This window comes from Cyanistes caeruleus, chromosome 3 (assembly GCF_971803275.1).
Source record: "Cyanistes caeruleus chromosome 3, bCyaCae1.hap1.1, whole genome shotgun sequence".
Lineage (NCBI taxonomy): Eukaryota > Metazoa > Chordata > Aves > Passeriformes > Paridae > Cyanistes > Cyanistes caeruleus.
In genome coordinates, this window is record NC_141703.1 from 49,713,661 (window position 1) to 49,732,348 (window position 18,688).

Genomic DNA, 18,688 nt, shown 5'->3' on the forward strand with positions numbered 1-18,688 from the left:
CTCATAAAAGTCCTAGCAAAAATTACAGGCCTCATACACTCTTAGCTTTGCCCATTGCAGAGAGTCTGTAAGTTTTAATTTTTACAGTGCTCCACCAAGATCTCAGGATCCTGGCTGTTCAGGAACCTATGGGTTCCTAAATGGTGCAAGCATTCTGCACCCCTGGAAACCTCTATGAAGAACTGCCAAAGCAATTATCAGGCTTATGTGTCTGTCTCATGACAACATAAAGGGTAGTGCAGCAGAATCCCTTGACAGAAGGCCAAGGTAGGGCACTGCAGATTCCAGGAAATATTTACTGTAGCATCCTTTACTATTCAAAGTTATAGAATCATAGAATGGTTAAGGTTGGAAGGGGATGGGACACCACAGCCTCTGTGGGCAGCCTGTTCCACTACAAAATTTGTTATTGTGAATAGAAATGTGAATGAGCTACACAGCCCATTCTGATGCCAGTGGGCATTACTGGCTCTGGGAACTTGTGGAGGCTCTTGGGGTCTTGAGCTCATCAGTGCTTGTGGATTCAACAGGACCATCAATCTCTGGAACTCCAGTTCTGTGGCACTTTCACATTCAACCTCTCAGCACAAGTCGTTTATGGGAAATCTTTCTCCATCCACACCACTAGTTACTTACACAGTCCATTCATACAAATTCACACCAAAGGGGTATTTACCACTGGCTCACCTGCTAAGTGGAGGTAGCAATGTAAGGTGAATCATACAGTACACAAAATGAGGAATTAACAGGGAGTTAATGTATTATTCCCCTGTTTTCCCTTAGGTATAAATAAAAATCTCATTGTGAAATCTAGTAATCATTATTTGACCTGCAGAGTTTGCTATGCCCTTTGCTCTTTTCAAACACATTTAAAATATATTTATTGTTTGTGATTTGGTTCTGAAAGGCTTACTTGCAGATGTCAGGGGGCTTTACCTGCCTATGTGTTAGCTGTTCTGAGTAGAATTTATGGGATTGGGCACTATTTTTTGAAATGCATACTGTGAAATATATGGATACAAAACTCAGGCACATTAATATACAATTATGTTGTAATTGTGAAACCTTAACACCATGTTAATATAGCTTTCTTGCATCTAGTGTGTGCTACATTTGAGAAAACATATGGCACATAATCCTTTCCAAATGGTTTTAGAAATGAAAAGGTGTCCTCTATGAGCCTATGTCACCGAGGAAGGGAACGTTTTCTCATTTCTCTGGGTGCTGGAACCCCATGATGAGCAGATTTGCATAACAATTAACCTCTAAAAATAATTTACAACCTCTCAGATGAGAAATCAGCTTCAGGATAGTTAAAAGGGGACACATTCTTTATTAACATGACTGTTTGTATAAAGGAGACATCAAAGCAGTGTAGACAGTCCCTCATACTTCCTATGCACTATAGAGAGTGCACAGTGGTGCTTGGCTTCCATCATTTCCTGCAGAACTGTTAGGGGAAGGGGGAAAGAGACACACAGAGAGAGAGGCTTCCTTTATTAAGAGAAACTCATCTAGCCTAATAAAGTATTTAAAAGATTAAACACTCCATTGTTTTTGTGCTCATACAAAAGTGCAAGAATCCCTTTATTTCTTACAGCTGTTCTGCCAGTGGAGATGTTCTGTTTTCACTTACTGTCTCCTTGGCTCTGGGGTGTGGACAAGGAAAACACAAGGGCAGGGAGCAGCCATGAATAGGACAACTTGTAATTTAGAAGTGCTTGTGGTTTCACACAGCCAGGGCTAGTCCTAGGATAATACACTGCATCTGAAGTTAAATCCTCTTTCCCACAGAAGCAAACCCGTTTATTTTGACCATTTGCTCTGCTTTGTACTCTACTGTAGGGCTTTCTCTCAAACGTTTCTGTTAAACAGAAGTCAACATTCAGTGTCCCTTTAAACCTAAAGCCTTTCAGCTTTATTGGAGTGTGTACTCACTTACTTGTTTTGATAGATATCAATAGACTCAGCTTTGCAAAGCCTGCCCTGAACAACTCACACACTAATGAAACTATTCTATCCAGAGATGCTCCCACTGTCATTTCCCTCTGTTGTGACCATCTATCTCCACTACTTAGCTTGGTGTGAGAAGACATAACTGTTTTCAGTGTGTTTTGGCTTGGTGCTTACCTCCTGCACAACTTCCTGCAGAACACTCCAGAGCTCGTAGAATTTGTGTTTGGATCAAGTAATTTTTGCCAGAAGTGCCATTTTGGCTTACACTGTTTTAAACTTGGAAAACGCAGAGAGAAATGTACACTTGATATTAATTAGGCCAGTGTCAAACTGTTATTTCTGGTTTCCTATTAGGCATACATTATTATGCTGTTCTCTGTCTCAGTGACTCAATCTTTTTTGCTACTGATTGAATCCTGATTGATACTGGCTCTGAAATCTCAGCTTCACTGCAGCGATGAGGAGTTGTGCCAGTGCTTCAACTCTTGCCAAGGTACTTTGCACTGAGTGTTCTTCTTACTTGTCTTTACAATGACCCAGTTGAATGTCTTCTTACTTAATCAGAATTCTTCAACATCTGTGTAGCACTTTGAGTATCAGATTTCTGATTTCTTTCTATTCTTTCTACAAAACATTATTCTTTCTAATTGCTTAAATAGGTTTTTCAGTATGAAAAGAGTTGAAAAAATTGAAGTGTGTGAACTGAAATTTTAAATAGTTAATACAGTTGTGATGAAGGGACATCTGACTGGGACACCAGAACACAAGATTGCAGATTACCCTCTTCACTCCCTACTTTTCAGATTCAAAACACATTCTAGTACTGTAGATAACTGAAGGCAATGAAAATAATTAAATCTCATACTTCAAATCTTAACCGTTTGTCGGCAGAGGTAAAAAAGTATCTCAAATCACCATCACTACTCAATTTTGGGGTTTTGCTCTCCTCTGTAGCACTAAGGCTTGGATCTGGACCAAGGCAAAAGTATTGGACCAGAGCTAAAATGCTCCTAAGCACCTGGGAAGTGTCTTGGCTTGTTTTATGAAATTTGGGTGAGCCTCAACATATTTCAGTCAGAAAGAGATTGTCACAATCCATAGACCAGTCTCCATTAATCTCTGTTTCTAAGACCTGTCTGAGACAACTGTTCATCTCTTTCACCAATTTTTCTGAAGCAATGACCACCAGACTTTTAAAAACATAATCTCTGCCTCACATTTTGAGAGTCTGTTTAAAATATGAAAATATGTTTCATTTTGAATGGATTGAATAATGGTAGGTATAAATTAGAAAATTCATAAAGTTTAGGCTGATCACAAAAGGGCACTCACTCTCCAGTCCTTTTAATTTTTTCTTAATGTGTGTAATTAATTTAAAAGATGAATTCCATCCTTCCTAACAGCCTTGGTTATTTGAGGAAATTGTTGCTTCTACAACCCTATGTTCCATTTATTCTCCCCTCTCCCCACTTCCTTGGTGCCCATTAGATCTTACTGGACTCTCAGTGCAAGAAAGGAAGGAGAGAAAAAATGATTAATTAAAAGAGAAAAAGATAATGAAAATTAATTCAAAGCTGGTAACACAATTAGACCTCTCATCACACTATCTATTAAAATCTAGATTAGGACATCAGCTCTATAATTTTTAATCACAGCATATTGGGGTTGCAGATAACTTCAAATTTGGCATCCAGACTGCTGTTCTGCTTAATCCAAGATGCATTAAATATATGAAAAGAAACAAGATAAGGACAAGTTGTAGAGTTTTCTTATGGGAAGAAAGCACTTCTTTAGAGAATGCTTTATAAAACCTAACAAAAACAAACAAAAAACCCCAAAACCAAAACTCACCCCCCCCCCCAAAAAAAAAAAAAAAGGATTAGTAACATCCTGATGGCTTCTTAGCATTGAAAAATTGACTGTCGTTCTCTACTTGAAACACTGTATGGTTTTATGCTTAATGAACATGACCAACACTTTAAACATTTATTAGGCCATCCTGGCCACAGGATTAGATTTGTCTGCCATCAACTAATATGAGAAAAGAGGGATCAGAAAGTTTAAAGATTTGCTTATGGTCTTACTAACTGGAACACAAGTTTAGATTCTGAGGAACCATGATTTTAGCTTCTCTTTCTTACCAGCAAGAGCTTCCATTGAGTGCAGAACAATTGAGAATTCAATCTTTTGTTCTACAAACAAGGTAATAGTGCTCTACCTTGTGACACAGTGAAACATAGATCTGAATATGATCTCCAGTTTCTAGGTCAGCAGAGGCTGTGAGCACTGCCAAGGTTAATACCTCCATGTCTACTATTTGCTGGTGTAATACCACTGTCAAAAGAAATTTCAATTCCAAAGCAACTATTCCGTATTGCATTACACAGAGGCCTAGAAAGTGTTATTATGAGGTTTGTATTTTGGTTTCTATTGCCATACAGATTGTGATTGTTAACAGCTATCTGAAACTGATTTTATTAAGAACATTTCTATGCTTTTCCTCAGGAGTGTTGTTAGAGATGTTTCAGGTCAGCCTCCCTGGAAGAGAAACCATAAACTTTGCTCAAGCACTCAAAATGAAATGTTTGTGTTAACTCAGCTAACAAACAGCTGAAGTGAGAGTCTTTAAACCACTCTTCCTTTTTAGCGTGGGCAGAAGGAAGAGTAATGACACACACTTGAGGAAATGTATCACAGGAGACTTGAAATCGTGTACATTTAGTGCTGATGATCTCGCTTGGGTCACTGGGCAGCCATTTCAGTGGCTGGATGCTGCCAGTCCAGGGCCTTTTGAAGTGACAGGCAGGTTGTAACTAAACAGAGATTCAAAAGCCTGAGAACTCTGTAGGAAATCCTCCCTAGGCAGTGATGACTGGAAAAGTGTTTTGGAAGGCATTTGAGTGTGTGAGTGCAGGTTTCTCTGCAGCAGAAGAGGTGAGAATGCTCAAGTGAGAACAGACATCTCAGTGCCTGCTCACATGTCCGTGCTGCAGCCAGCAAATTCATAGCCAGAGAAAAGAGGCTGCTCCCATCTTTGCCTTGCTACATCTCTGCTGGCATGCACATGGACAGAGTGTGTGGCTTTCCATCCATACCCCTCTGAGATCATTCTCAGGCCTCCTCCAGGCTCCCACAGAGCTGCAGCCTGCACTGCACCAGGAACCCTTCGACAGAGCTCTCCCTTGTGTGGTTCCCTGGGAACCCCAGAGAAAACAGCTGGATCTGGCCCTGGGTAGCACAGGCTGCCTTGTGTGCTGGGTCAGACTGGAGAGCAAGGAAAGAGCAGCTGTGGGTTTTTAAGCAGCAATAATTCCCTAATCCCTCACACACTTCCACGGGAGTTTCAAAGAGAAGCGTGCTTCGTACCAGCTCACGCAGCAGCACCCGTGTCATACACTGCTGAAGCACTGATCCAGTGCAAAAATTACATGCTGTTACTCCATCTTCAGTAGGGATACTGGTGCATGTAAAGCAGCTGGTTATGTGGCAAGATGTGCTTTAACTTGAATTTGGATTGTTGGCTTATTACTCCGAAGCTATTTAGATCTCCCAGACTCTTCGTTTTCCAAGTAACTGTCCAAATATCTACCTAAACTTAACAGTGTTTACTGGTATTTAGTGGAAGAGATTAGCTGTCTGCTATTGTAAAGAAGAAATCCCAGTTTCTCTGTGTTTTTTTGCAGGACACTTGAAATCTTTGAGAGGTTTTCAGGGCTTTAGTCCTCATACCCTTTCACAAAGGGAAGAGCAAGAGCAGGTTAATTATTCTGAACTCAGCAGTCAGATATTGTAAAGGAAGTTTTCAAGCACCTGGCTGCAGCAGGAACAGACTTTTCTGAACAAGAAGCTCAGCCAAATCAGACTGCTCCTTCAAAAGCTGTCCTGCCAGTGCTGCTGTCATGGAACAAACAATGCCATGTTTTACATCAGGGATATGTTGAAGAAAATCACACATTTTACTACCGAAAACACTGCATTTTTGGAACATCCATGAAATCATAAAGATTAATGAGATTGCATTACATTTCACGAAGTTCTAGTCTGTGGGAATGTCTGGACTTCTAAGTGGGATTTGTCTTATTAACCTCCTTTTTCTATGGGATAGTATACAAATCATCGCATTCACCTGATGTAGAGATTTTCATATTCCACAGAGCAATATGGAAATGAAAATCCCTTAACATCAAATGAACTGCCCTTAGTATTCAGGGTTTCCTAATCCTCTACTGATTGAAGATAAAATGCTTTTGGGGGATAAAGTGGGAGCTGGATACCCACAAGAGTGCAGAAGACATTTTTCTGTTACCACATTAAACTGATAGACCATGTTTCCCACTATTGATGATGTAAGGAAACTCTGGCTGCCTTAGGTCCTAAAGTTGCTGTAGCTCCCTTACAGCAAAGACGGGATAAGGTCTCTGCACTAAAAAATTGACAGCATCCACTAAATTCTTATCAGGCAAAACCTTCTGACTTCATAATCATCAAGTCCATTCACACTATGAATAATTTTGATCTCTTATGGTGTAATGAGTAGCAAGCCCAGCTTCGTGTGGGAAAACTACCTTGGTTTTGGTTTGGGTGCAAGTACCTGCTGTGACCATGATAAAAATCAAAATTTAAGTCCTACAGCTTCAGAAGCAATGGAATCTGTACTGAGCATGGGAAGGAAGCAAGTCTGAATTATTAGCACACTGGAGGAATGCTTTCTCAAATTTGGGATCCCTGAAGCACTGTATAAGAAAAGCAGCCACGAATACAACACAGTGAGATTTTAAGCTGAAGTTACTAATTTTCTTTTGGAGTCTGCTCTTGAAAGGATGTTTTTTTAATGTTTCATTGATTGATTGATTGATTATACCACAAAAAAAAAAAAATCTGATATAACAACTCAATCCTAAATTGTTGCAGCAGCCCTGTAATAGGGGAGTAGGCATAAAACAGTGACATAGCAGTAGCTGGATTCTATATGTGCCATTTAATTGCATGAAGCATCCTTGTTTTTCAGCCTCTTTTGAAAAATTTTGACCTCTGTTTCCTGCCTCTATTATACTGTCTTCCAGAGCACAATTTAAAATTTAATGCATTAATAAATGCCATCAAGAAAAATATCCAGATAATTCACATTAGGTGCCATGAATAATTATAAAATCAATCATCAAAATGATCTTCCCTAAAATTATGCATTTTTCCTTTTCATTGCATCATTAATTTTGAGGTCTAATCCTGTATACTCTGGCTTTCCAACACTCCTGCTGATGTCAAGCAAACCCTCATTAAACTCAGATGTTCTTCCCTGCTGGTTCAAGATCTAGCTTCAGAGCCTATTTTTACAGTTCCTGAGACTTTATTTCTGTTTTCTAAGAAGGTCTGAGGAAACCCAGTGTACCATATCTAACCCAAAAAAAAAAAAAAAAAAAATCTTGCAGACATTTTATGTACAGAAAACTCAGCTGTGCTGATTTTGGAAAATGCCTCTTCACAAGAAGTTCTGGGATGACAGGGAGTGGATGTGGGACTTTTTTCACAAGATCAGAGAGTTCTAGTCCTATCATGATTTGGTGCCTATGGTACCCTCACCTATCCAGTCTCTGAAGCATTATTAGCAGTGTTACCCATCCTTACAAATAACTCATATCATGTATTGTTTACCACTCCAGAGGGAAACACCAGCAGCTTTTTGACCTGTTTTATGTTCCAGATGACTTCATCTGACTTGAGAGCTGCACTGGAGCCTTCACATGTGAGCATCTATGCCAGAAAACCAGAGGAGTAACTCAAAGAAATTAAGAAATAAAGGATACAGCTCCCTGTACTGTCACACTGAATGCCTGTGTGACTTTATATGACATTTGCAATATCATGGAAATTCTCACTCCTATCAATGAAAATTATTCTGACCAACAGTGGTGAATTAAAATGTAAGCCCATGCAAGAATAACAGTGGTGCTTTTTGTACAGAAAGAGTCCAACAAAAAAGTCCATTCTTTATTTGTTTATGGGTGGGACTTGTAAATAATATGAGTTTAGTCGCTGATTTAAGAAAGAGGTATTTTTTCTATTAATATAAAAATGTCATTTTCCAGGTTTTGATATATGGTGGTTGGTATATTCCAGCAAGAAAGACTGAGGCCATATTTATTTAGTGGTTTTCTATATATGATTTCAATGATTGAGCTGAGAACTCAATTACTGAATCCCCATTTTGGGCATATATGCAAGTGGTTTTGACTCCCACCTGTAAGTCACAAGCATAGGGCTGTTTAATAAAATTCGTATCATCTGAAATGCAGGAAATACACATTTATTTTACGTTATCATCATAAAAATAGTTTCTAGTCACGTTTATTCTGTGTTACAGAAGTATTAATTTTTCAATACTGATGTTGATTTTACCAGCTTACTATGCCACATTAAGTGTTTAGTTCCTGCTTGCTCTGCCTGACTTGTAGCTGGACAGATTCACTGCTCTTACCTGCCCTTCCATCTGTCTGGATGTTTATAAATGTTAATCACAACAGTCCTATGCTCTGCATCCTCCATGAATAAATGGAGGAATGTACCTGGCAGAGCTGTCACACAGCTACACTCACACATATATTCTGTGAAAATTTCTACCATAAAATACACTTTCATGGTTTTTTTTAGTGCTTCTAGGGCACCACACAGGTAGTCAGACATCTTCATGACTGGCCAGTGTGAGATCCTTCATGGATATGTTCCCTATATTAGCTGTCTTCTCTAATTTTCTTCAGCTGCTCCTCTTGTAATTACAATAAAATGAACACCGCTATGTTTTCTTTCTTTATTTCTCTTTAGCAGCTCCTGGATTTATTTTATTAAGTAGTTCTCTTGATATCCATAAAAGATATTTTGCAAAACCCAAGGTTGCCCTCCCCGAAAGCATATTATCAATACAATATATTGTCTAGAAGTTATATTTACCCATGATCCTTTTACAACTGAAGCATATTTTCTCCTATATTTAGAGGATAATAAAAATGGTAATTTAAAATAATTCTGTATTGAAGATGATCCATTTTCCAGTGTTTCCTGTCCATATTATCTGCATCCTTCTGCTCAGTCGTGAAAGAATGGGTTTCAAAGTGACACAGCCCTGGTAGAAATTCCTCTGTCAAGACAACATCATCAAGCTGATGTTTTTACAACTATAACTCAATTCCCTCAATTTTGTGGCAAGCTAATAACACTGATATACCTTTAAATTGTTGAGTAGCAGGCAGTAATTTCCACGCTGGAGTATTTGTTTCTCCCCACCTCCAAATAATAAATATGAGAGCCTCCTCTTGATTCACAGTGCCTAGTGTTTTTTAGAAGGAAGAATTCTCATCTTTCCATTTTGGTCCATTTCCCCCTCACAGAATAGGCCAGAAAATTAATACTGTGCAAGGCTTATGATTCCTGTCTTTCTCTATTGGCAGTGCTTTCTTTTCAGTTGTCACTTGTGTCAGAGTGTGATCCTACAGTGTCGTCCCAGTGGGGGACAGGCCAATACCATCTGAAAGCATTTCTGGTTATAGGTCTGGGAAGAGTCAGATCCAGGCTGCCTTTGAATCACAGAGGACACCAGTTGTCTGAACCAAGCTGAGAGCAAGATTACATCTACACCAGTCCAAAGGTGCATATTGACAAAAATGTAATGAGCATACACCAGTTGCCTCTCAGAAAAATCTCAGGGGAAGCAGAGGCTTGCAGCTTCCATTGCAGCATAATGAGCTGTGGGAAGGCTCACAGCACTGACCTCAGCTAGACCTGCCATGTGACAGGTGTCTGGGCTTTGCCTGATGGTAACTAGATTGTTAGCTGCTGCATGAAAAACCTCTGGAAGTAGGGAAAAACACTCTGAAACTCTGCTGGAAGATTGTACCTGTCCCTGTAAGAGCCAGGTTTCTGCAGAATACTGTAGCACTGCGTGTGGCTGCGTTTCTTTTGTAACACGTTCACAATCCTTTCTCCTTTAATAAGGCTGGTCTTTCCTGCCTCTGAACTTTGGTTTGGTATACATACAGCTGACATAGATACTAGTTTTTATCCTGTACCTGGGATCTGTGTTACACCTGCTTCCCCTGATCTGAAGGCACTTTTCTGGGGGAAAAATAGCATGGTAGAGAAATTATACTCATATTTAAAGTGACTTCCTGCGTTGTGCTCCCAGACTGCATAGGAACAGAGATAAAAGCAGCCCAAGCAATTAGTTCTTCTGGTAGGATAATTTATGTTTAACTTCTGCTTTTTTTGCAGATATCCTTTGTGTGTGGGGAGGTGTGTGTGTGTACATGCTTAAGTACACACAGCCATATACATACAAGTATGTGCAAGTCTGATATTTTAGACTAATTTGAGGGGGACCAGGATATGTTTCTAAAGGAGACCCCGCAACTGCTCTCCTCAGGGAGCTGAACTACAGTTTCCTTCTTCCCATGTGCTATATGTGCACTGCTTCATAACCATACTTGAAATTCATTACCACCTCTTCTTGAAGGAATTTCTATCATGTAGAGATACCTTTAGTTCAAAAGATGTTCGGGAATAGTTCTTAAACCACATATTCACATGAGACAAGCTCTTAACAGATTCTCTTCTTGTGTAATTCATATAGCACAGGAGATATGACAGCCAGCTGTGCGCTGCTACATTTTCTAGTAGATGCTTAACCCTATGAAAAATCACATCCTGCTCTTTTTTCCTACTTCATTTTTTTCCCTGACATTCCTTAAAGCCTGTTTTTCTAGAGCAAAGAAAGGAAAAAAAATTTAGACAATAAACTCTCCCTGTGTTATAATCCACCACACCCAGCTCTGCTCTTTGCAAAATAAGAACTTGAAGAAACTGTTCCATTCTTCATTAACAAACCCACCAAATAAATATTTTAAGGCATATCAACTAATTTCATTAGCAAATTCTGAACATATTTTTACCAATATTTCCTCCTGAGATGACAGTCTGAACTCTTTTTCTCTCCCTCCTTCAACTCCCCATGTTACCTCCCCTAGGGAGGCTGAATGCTGCTGATTGTGCAAATTCAAGCCCATCAGCACTTGTCATCTCTCATGGAATTTACCCTTTGACATTCAGCTTCTACATCCCACTTGCAGGCAGAAGTTTTATATTTGCAAAGCACAGAAGTTGTTTCCTTGGAAAAAGCAAGAAATATATTTGGGGTTTTTTTATGGGAAAGATTTTTTTAATGTCCACATAAACTGAATGGCCAAACTGGACAGGTTTTTGTCCAGTTTTTCTTGCCCCATAATCTAAACTTTGAATCCAGACTTTCAAGACCTTGCATTTTAACTCCAAAGTACAGACAGTCATCTCTACTTCCTTTTTTAGTAAGTATTGTGATAATATTATCTCACAAGAGTAGCCACACTTCTGCTTTTAATAACAGTCTTGTACACATATGCTTTAAAAAATAAGAGAATAAGATAGAAACTTCTAAGAGCTTTTCATTCTTGTTCTATCTGACATGAGGAACTCTTAGGTAGGGGAAAGTCTGTCCTCATTTACACCTGTTAAGCCTCATTGAAATCAGTAGGGTTGAGCTAATGTAGCTGATTACAGTTTGGCTCATAATCTGTCTCCTGTTAACTCACAACACCACTTCCCGCAGGTGGAACAAGAGGAGCTCTGCTGACTGCAGTGCTCCATTTATAGAAAATTGCAACATGCCCATTACTTCTCTGTAGATCATGATGTTGGCTGCTTTGTCTGACAAGGAACATGTATCTGAAGATACAAAAATTTGCAGAAATCTCCTTCCTCTTTGTAAATGAGTTTGTTTAGCAATACCATCTACTAACGGATATGAGTAAATTAATTTTGGACCTCATTTGCAATTTTTATTTCACTCAGAAAACAGCAGGACACACTTATACTATAAATCTGTGTTAAGAGGTTAGCTTTGTTACACTTGTTTTCTGTATCAGATCTATATTGCCTTCTAACTACATTTTCACTGTAGAACTCATTATTTGTTGAAGTTCAGTCTTCAAGGGTATATTTGGGTCATATTGTTAGTGCAACAGATTTATCTGTAAACACATAACAGGACTTCTTTTAGCATTTATTCATAGCGAGGCACTTCCTGAATTGCTGCACAATCTGGATGAAACTTTGTCTCAGATCCTGATGGAAAAGGTCAATTATCTTCTCCAAAAGAAAAATGCTAAATTCTTAGCATTTCTCTTTCTCATTGTTGTGTTAGAGAGCAGAACTATGAAGAGGAAAGCAAAGCATAAAGGCGATATTTTTTTTGTTCTTCTGGTACCTGTCTGGGTATGGGATGACAGCATTAGGATCATGTTGTGCCACTGGAGTCCTAAAAAACATGACTTTAGAGGCTAGTGGAGAGGTTCAAAGTATGCCCAGCTTTGGATTGCCATCAGCTTTGTTACCCTTCTTATATCACCATTGCTAAGGACTGCTTAGCTCAGTGAATTTAAATAATGGGCTGTGCCTGACGCTTAGACCTTTGTAGCCTGATTTTCTAATAAAACAAGGCGTCTGCATTCCATACAGAGAGAGAGAGACATGGAGACCATAGGTTCCTGTATTCTTGAACCGCAGATTCCTGACTCCCAAACCTGTGAGATACCGCTGTCTGTGTGTGGTGGTTATGGTGAGCTCAGGCCTCGATCCCTCAGCCTCGGCTGGGTCTCGTGAGGCAAAGCGCCATGGCAAACCACATCTCACCAGTCTATCAGTCACTAACCTCTGTGGGATTTGGTGCACACCCCATGGACTGCATAATCAAACCTTTCCAGAGCTGTCTCTTCAGCCTTTGTCCCATTACCTGTGGTTGTCTGGCGCAAGTACACAATGGCAGCGAGGGAGTTCAGTGTGGGTGAGTCGAAGGTACGTCATGTTTCCTCTAGGAATGGGGAGCGCAGGCATTCCTCATTTTTCCAGATTTTAATTCAGTCATAGTGATTATCCAAACTGCCTTGAAGTTTTTCTTGGAAAACCACAACTGTAATTGCCATGCTGCACCCAGCTGTTTGATCACTGTGATCTTGAGCATAACTTGGAAGATAGATTACAGAGAGACTAAGCATTTTTTATGCTTACAACTCAAAGTGACGTTAATAAATAACCATAAAATAATAATCTTGCATCTATAATTTTTCATGGCAGATCCTTATGAAACCATTATGTAATTAACTTTTTTCAGCCATGGGAAAGTCCAGGTAAGGAAACTGGATGATGAAATACGAGACCAGCTAAAATTGTAACCAACCAAATCTTTTACAGATGACTGCGTAAGTTTTTGCTCCTAAAGTTTCCATGTTGTTCTACCATTATAGATGAGTTTTCCAAATATGAAAATGGGTCAAAAACATGGTATTGAACTTCAAGCACTCCAGAAGCTTTCTGGCAGAATATATTAGCAAGCAGAAAAACACTTATAACAGTACAATAAAGTAAATAATAATATAATGAAAAAAACCCCTTATTTTAGAAGTACTAATAATCATCAAAAACCATACTTTTCTTCATTTGCTGTGTTTCTATGAATGTAGTGAAAAACTTTGCATCAGCACTATCAGACATCAAAATCAAGATTTACTGAATTTAATTTTACCCATATAAATCTCAGGTATGCAGCCAAGGCATGTTGTTTGCGTTTCACCTTGCAGCAAATGTAAAAAGGAGATAAATCCATGGCATTCTAGTGCCATCTCTCTCTATATGGGCATTTGGATTACAGCAAACAAATGCAGATGCCAGTGGGCATGACAGGCTAGGGCATACAGAGATATGTTTGGGGTTTTTTAATATGCATTGAAGTATAGATGTCTAGATGTATATCAAATATCTTAAGGTCGGTCCAGCTATTACCTGGACCTTATTTCTTTAATTATTTTTTTTAGGGGTTTTTTTATTATTTTATTTTTTATTTGTTTTGTTTCCCCTTTAAATTTAGAATTACCAGCAATCTTGGAATAGAGTTGTTTTGTTATGGTCTCTGCAGAACATACATATTTACTTTGAGGCATAAATTTTACTGGGGAAGAATATACAAGGCAATAAAATACTGTGCATGATTAAAAGTTCATCCCAACTTTTAATAACATTTCCTTCAACTTTTTTTTTTTTTTCACCATAAATAGCTTTGAAAGTCCTGCAGTTTTCAGTAGGATTACTTCAATAAAAATAATGTGAATAGATATTTTCCTTCCTCATTTGACCCTGAACCATCTAAATAGATGAAGAAAAATATGCTCAGCTTTGGAGAGGTAGAAGTAGGAACAAATTGCATTGGCAGAGCACAGTCCTTGTGCTCTTCCATAGGATAAGATCATTCTGTTATACCAATACTTGTTTCGGGATTTCAGCAATAGGCAAGTAAAATGACTTGTTGAATGGGGTTCTGAGTGAACCTGGTCTAGTGAAATATGTCTTTGTCCACAATGGAGGGGTTGGAACTAAATTATCTCTATCATCCCTTCCAACCCAGACCATTTTATGGCTATGTGATATAATTCTGTGATCTGTCTTTACCGTAATCTGGCATGAGGTGAAGCCTCTCCAAATCCTGTTCTCTGCAGGCAGGAAGAAAATGCTGCAGGATTAATTGAGAGACTACAAATCAGTTTGGAAATTTCAAGAACTGGACTGATGGGAATTGCTCATCTTCTGTTTCTGTCATGTCTAAACAGTGATTTGTAACAGAATACTAAAAAAGATATTTTCATGACCATTTATAATCATTTGCCGTTATGTTCACTCATGAAACTCACTGAGATCAGCTAAGGGAAGCACAGGACCTTTAGATATGTCCTGTCTTGAAATCTGTGGCAGTTGCAAATGATGTCTTCACCACTACTTGGAGGATCCTTACTATTCTCAGAATTAGGTATTACCTTGCTGCCATCCCCTGTGGTTTACCTGGCCCTTCCATTTCTTTTCCCAGATGTTACAGCCATCATTACCATCCGTGTCACTTTTCTGCCTGCATTGCACTAGCCTATTCTTATGTCAGTGGCAATATTTCTCCATTATTCACATAGCATTGAGGTTAGAATTCTTTTCCTTTTTCCTCGTTCACTCTTTTGTAGCGTGCAGTTCACCTTCTAGTGCCACCTTTGCTTATACCTTGCTATTGGTGCATGACCTAGCTGGCTACAAGAGTCATTTTTCTGCTGATGCTTTAATTCAAATCTACCCATGGGTGGTGGATAATTTTAATTGCTACCAGGAGGAAGCTGGGCATATTCCGATTCACACACCTCTGTCAAGAAATGAGTGGTCATTTGTGACATACTGGAAAATAAAAGTAGCTAAGGGCACTATCTGACTTGAACTGAGCTGACAGATTTTTACAGTTATGTCTGGAGTCCAACACCCTATGTTTAGAAAAAAAATACATAGGATATTATACACGAGAAGAGGAAAAGTCAGGAAAGTCACTCTATAGAATAAAGTACAGCACATGAACTCCAAATCTCATGTGCAAAGGAATACAAAACCCACATTTTGCCTATGCTTTAGAGATGAATGGTATTTTCAACCCTAAGTAACACCTTTGTTGCATTTACACATTACTACTGCACTGCATAAACATTACTGTATTTGTAGGCTTGTAATAAGTGGCTTGGGATAGGAACCTCATTGTCTTTCACAAGAATATTTAGCTTTCTTAAAATGCCTATTTCCAACGTAAATTAACATATTCTATCAGTCTTTTGAATACTGGAAACAATGTACCATGGCAATTTAGAGGCTAATTAGGATGAATAAAGATTACAGAATCTAGCCACAACTAGATCATGATACCTGTTTCTCAGTGGTGTATGCACACCAGTTTATACCAATAAGTGCTTTCATTTCTGAAGAACTCTTCACCAAATCTCAGGTGTCAAGAACAGTGAGGTAAACTCATCAGTGGAGGATCTGATGATTTGCCTAAGATCAGGCAGTAAAGTGCTGTCAAAGGATATTAGATAAACCTCATGGTGGTCACAACTTGACAAACAAGCAGCTCAAACAGATGTGCTGTAAGCTTGTTCAAAACACCGTCTGCAAAACAAGCACACAGCTGCATGGCTTTGTGTTGCTGTTTTTACAGGGAAATATTAAAGAGAGACAAGGAGATCTACAGAGGATCTAGCTCAGAAAGATCAATTTGTTATGAATAGGCTTATTGTCTCGCACATGCAGAAACAAGAGGTGGACTGTGCCTTGAGGAGTTATTGAAAAGCCACTCTGGCAAGTGCATACTACCTAAAGGAACCCAAAATAGCTCTATGCACTTGCTGGTAAATTAATGTCCTAGTCACCACTGGAGTAGTGGTAGTGGTTTAGTGAAACAGTATAACTGCATCAGCACAGTGTAGTATCAAAAAAAAATTAAAATTAAAAAATGGGTCTACTTTTCATCAGGGCTTCTTATCTTGGGTCTGCCCCTAACAAGTGCTACATGGGCCATGTATGTGCATGGTGCTAAGCATTTGCCACTTTCACATTTTCCCCACAAAGACACAGTTTTTCCTGGGCCATCAAGACAGACTTAGCAGCTGAGTTTTGTCAATATGTTGCACAAGCCAGCTATTCTGCCTCTGAAGCATCCTGTTGGAATATATATGCATTGTTATATCCTCAGCCTGGCTCCCCTGACAGGTTTGGATGCTGGCAGTTTCATAAAATCTTCCCTCCAACCAGCGGCAATGTAAAGCCATAACAAAAAACAAATTCAAACCCTGATTGTATTGCAACCCACAGTGATATTGCAGAAGGATGATGTTTTCTACACTTAATAAAAACATCCTTTCAACAGGCTTTTGTACATTTTAAGTGGGTAAAAACCAGAAGTATACAGAGTATGATATGTGTCAAAATCCTCAGAGGCTGATATTTCTTCTTGTCAGAATGGCAAGAACATCCATATAGAGAAATCTTTAGAACCAAGTGGGGCACTGTTTGCTTAGCTTAAAAACCTGCTTTCATCTCTCATAAGCACTCAATGGAAAAATATTCTATTGACATATCAAAGTTTATATGGGTTGCCAAAGGAAAACAAGGCTAGGAAGCTAGGGTGTTTGTCAGAGATAGGTAGAATGAGATCAAGATACTCTGCCAGCAGCTGACAAGGCAAAAGATTGTAGGTCAGCACTAATAGTATGTGATTTAGCTCTAAGAAGCCACTTGTCATATAGCTGCAGCCTGAAAACTGTCTCTTAACTGCTCATTCTTTGCAATGGGCCCACTTTAGCTTTGGTGATTCCAGCAGATACTCATGCATCAGGTCTGTTAACTGAACTACTGACAAAGCCTCTAACCTCTGCCCAGTAAATCATCCAGTTAGCTGAAACACAATCAGGTTGCTGTTAACAGGGTTTCATTTTCCATTTTGTTATTTACTGGTACAGCTGGAGGGGATTTTTCATGCCATTATGTCGCAATCTTTGCTAAAGTTACCCGAGCTGATTTGGCAAAGAAGGGCATTGCCACTGCTTGCCCTGCTAGACCCTTACATGGACACACAGCAGCCTCCCTGCTCAGCTGACCTAATACAACAATGCTGGATCTGGTTCCCCAGGGAAGTATTTGTCAGCAGCTATTCCCACATACTCATACTGTTAAATCCTAAATACAAACATGGAGACTTTTTTACGCTGCCTGCTTAATTACTATTTACTTTTTTGTCCTCAACATGTCCCATCATTCATGAAGCAGGCAAGTATTAGTAAAAAAATTCTCAGAAGATATGAATGGATTACTAAATTTTTGTCCTGGCATCTTTCCAGTGTTCTGCCTTGTTTTAATCAAAATGGGTGGAGCACATATTGCATTTGCTTGCACTGCACTAAATCACTTTAATAAACTCACTGCAAAATTCAGTCAAATGTTGCAAAACTTAGTACTGACAATCTGTCAACCCTCTAAGGCATTTTGCTCAACAGGATGTGTTACTAAGTAGTCTGCCCTTTCAGTTTAATTTCTGAATTCCTGAAGAAAAAAAAAATTCCCCTTGCTGTTCTCCTGAGAATCCTCACATATGTCAGTTTTACAAAAACTAAGTTGCAGTGTTATCAAGTGTATGTTTTCCAAGTTTCCTCAAGGATCACTGTAGTTGCAGACCCATTCTGCTCCCTTGAAGTACCACTTTTTCTTAGAACAGAGGTGTACCATTCACCCAAAAAAGGAGAAGGTATCTTCTGAAATACAAACATGTGAAATGAGAAAGTTTTCAGACAAGGTCAGTCCTTACACTCAAATACTAAATATAAAACCTGTTTATCAGCTAAAAGGTCTTTTACCTGAAGCTGTGTGGATGCAATGGGACAAATTTGTGTGAAGAGACACACACAGTAACTGTGATGATTTCCCTCTGTCACACTGACATCATCTTTGTGCTGATTTTCAGTGCCAGTTTATTCTAACAAATTCATTCCCATCTGTATTTTTAAAATGCCCAAAGTTTTTCCCATAGTGCTCAATGTAAGCTTAGTTTTAACTACAGCTCAATGAAACGGGAAGAGACCTGTTGGGATCTGAATGTGAGCCTTGGGAAGCAGCAATCATATAATGCTACTCTCCTCTTGTACACAATTGATCAACACCACCCTGGTCATGTCTGCTGGGCTGCATGCAGAAAGTGTACATGATCATCTAGTTAACACACAGTTACAACCTTTCCACAAATATTGGGTGAGAAGAAAAGGATGCCACATTTGCCATGTAAACTACAAGGTGTGAAATATTAAATCAG

General features: G+C 39.0%; 1 long non-coding RNA gene across 1 annotated transcript; it reads left to right on the top strand.

The window, feature by feature from the left end:
• Window positions 1-231: 231 nt before the first annotated feature.
• Window positions 232-7,777, top strand: LOC111926320 (uncharacterized). The gene is made up of 3 exons (XR_002862849.2): window positions 232-267; window positions 2,311-2,449; window positions 7,658-7,777. It is a non-coding gene; the product is annotated as an uncharacterized LOC111926320 (long non-coding RNA).
• The last annotated feature ends 10,911 nt before the right edge of the window (window positions 7,778-18,688 follow it).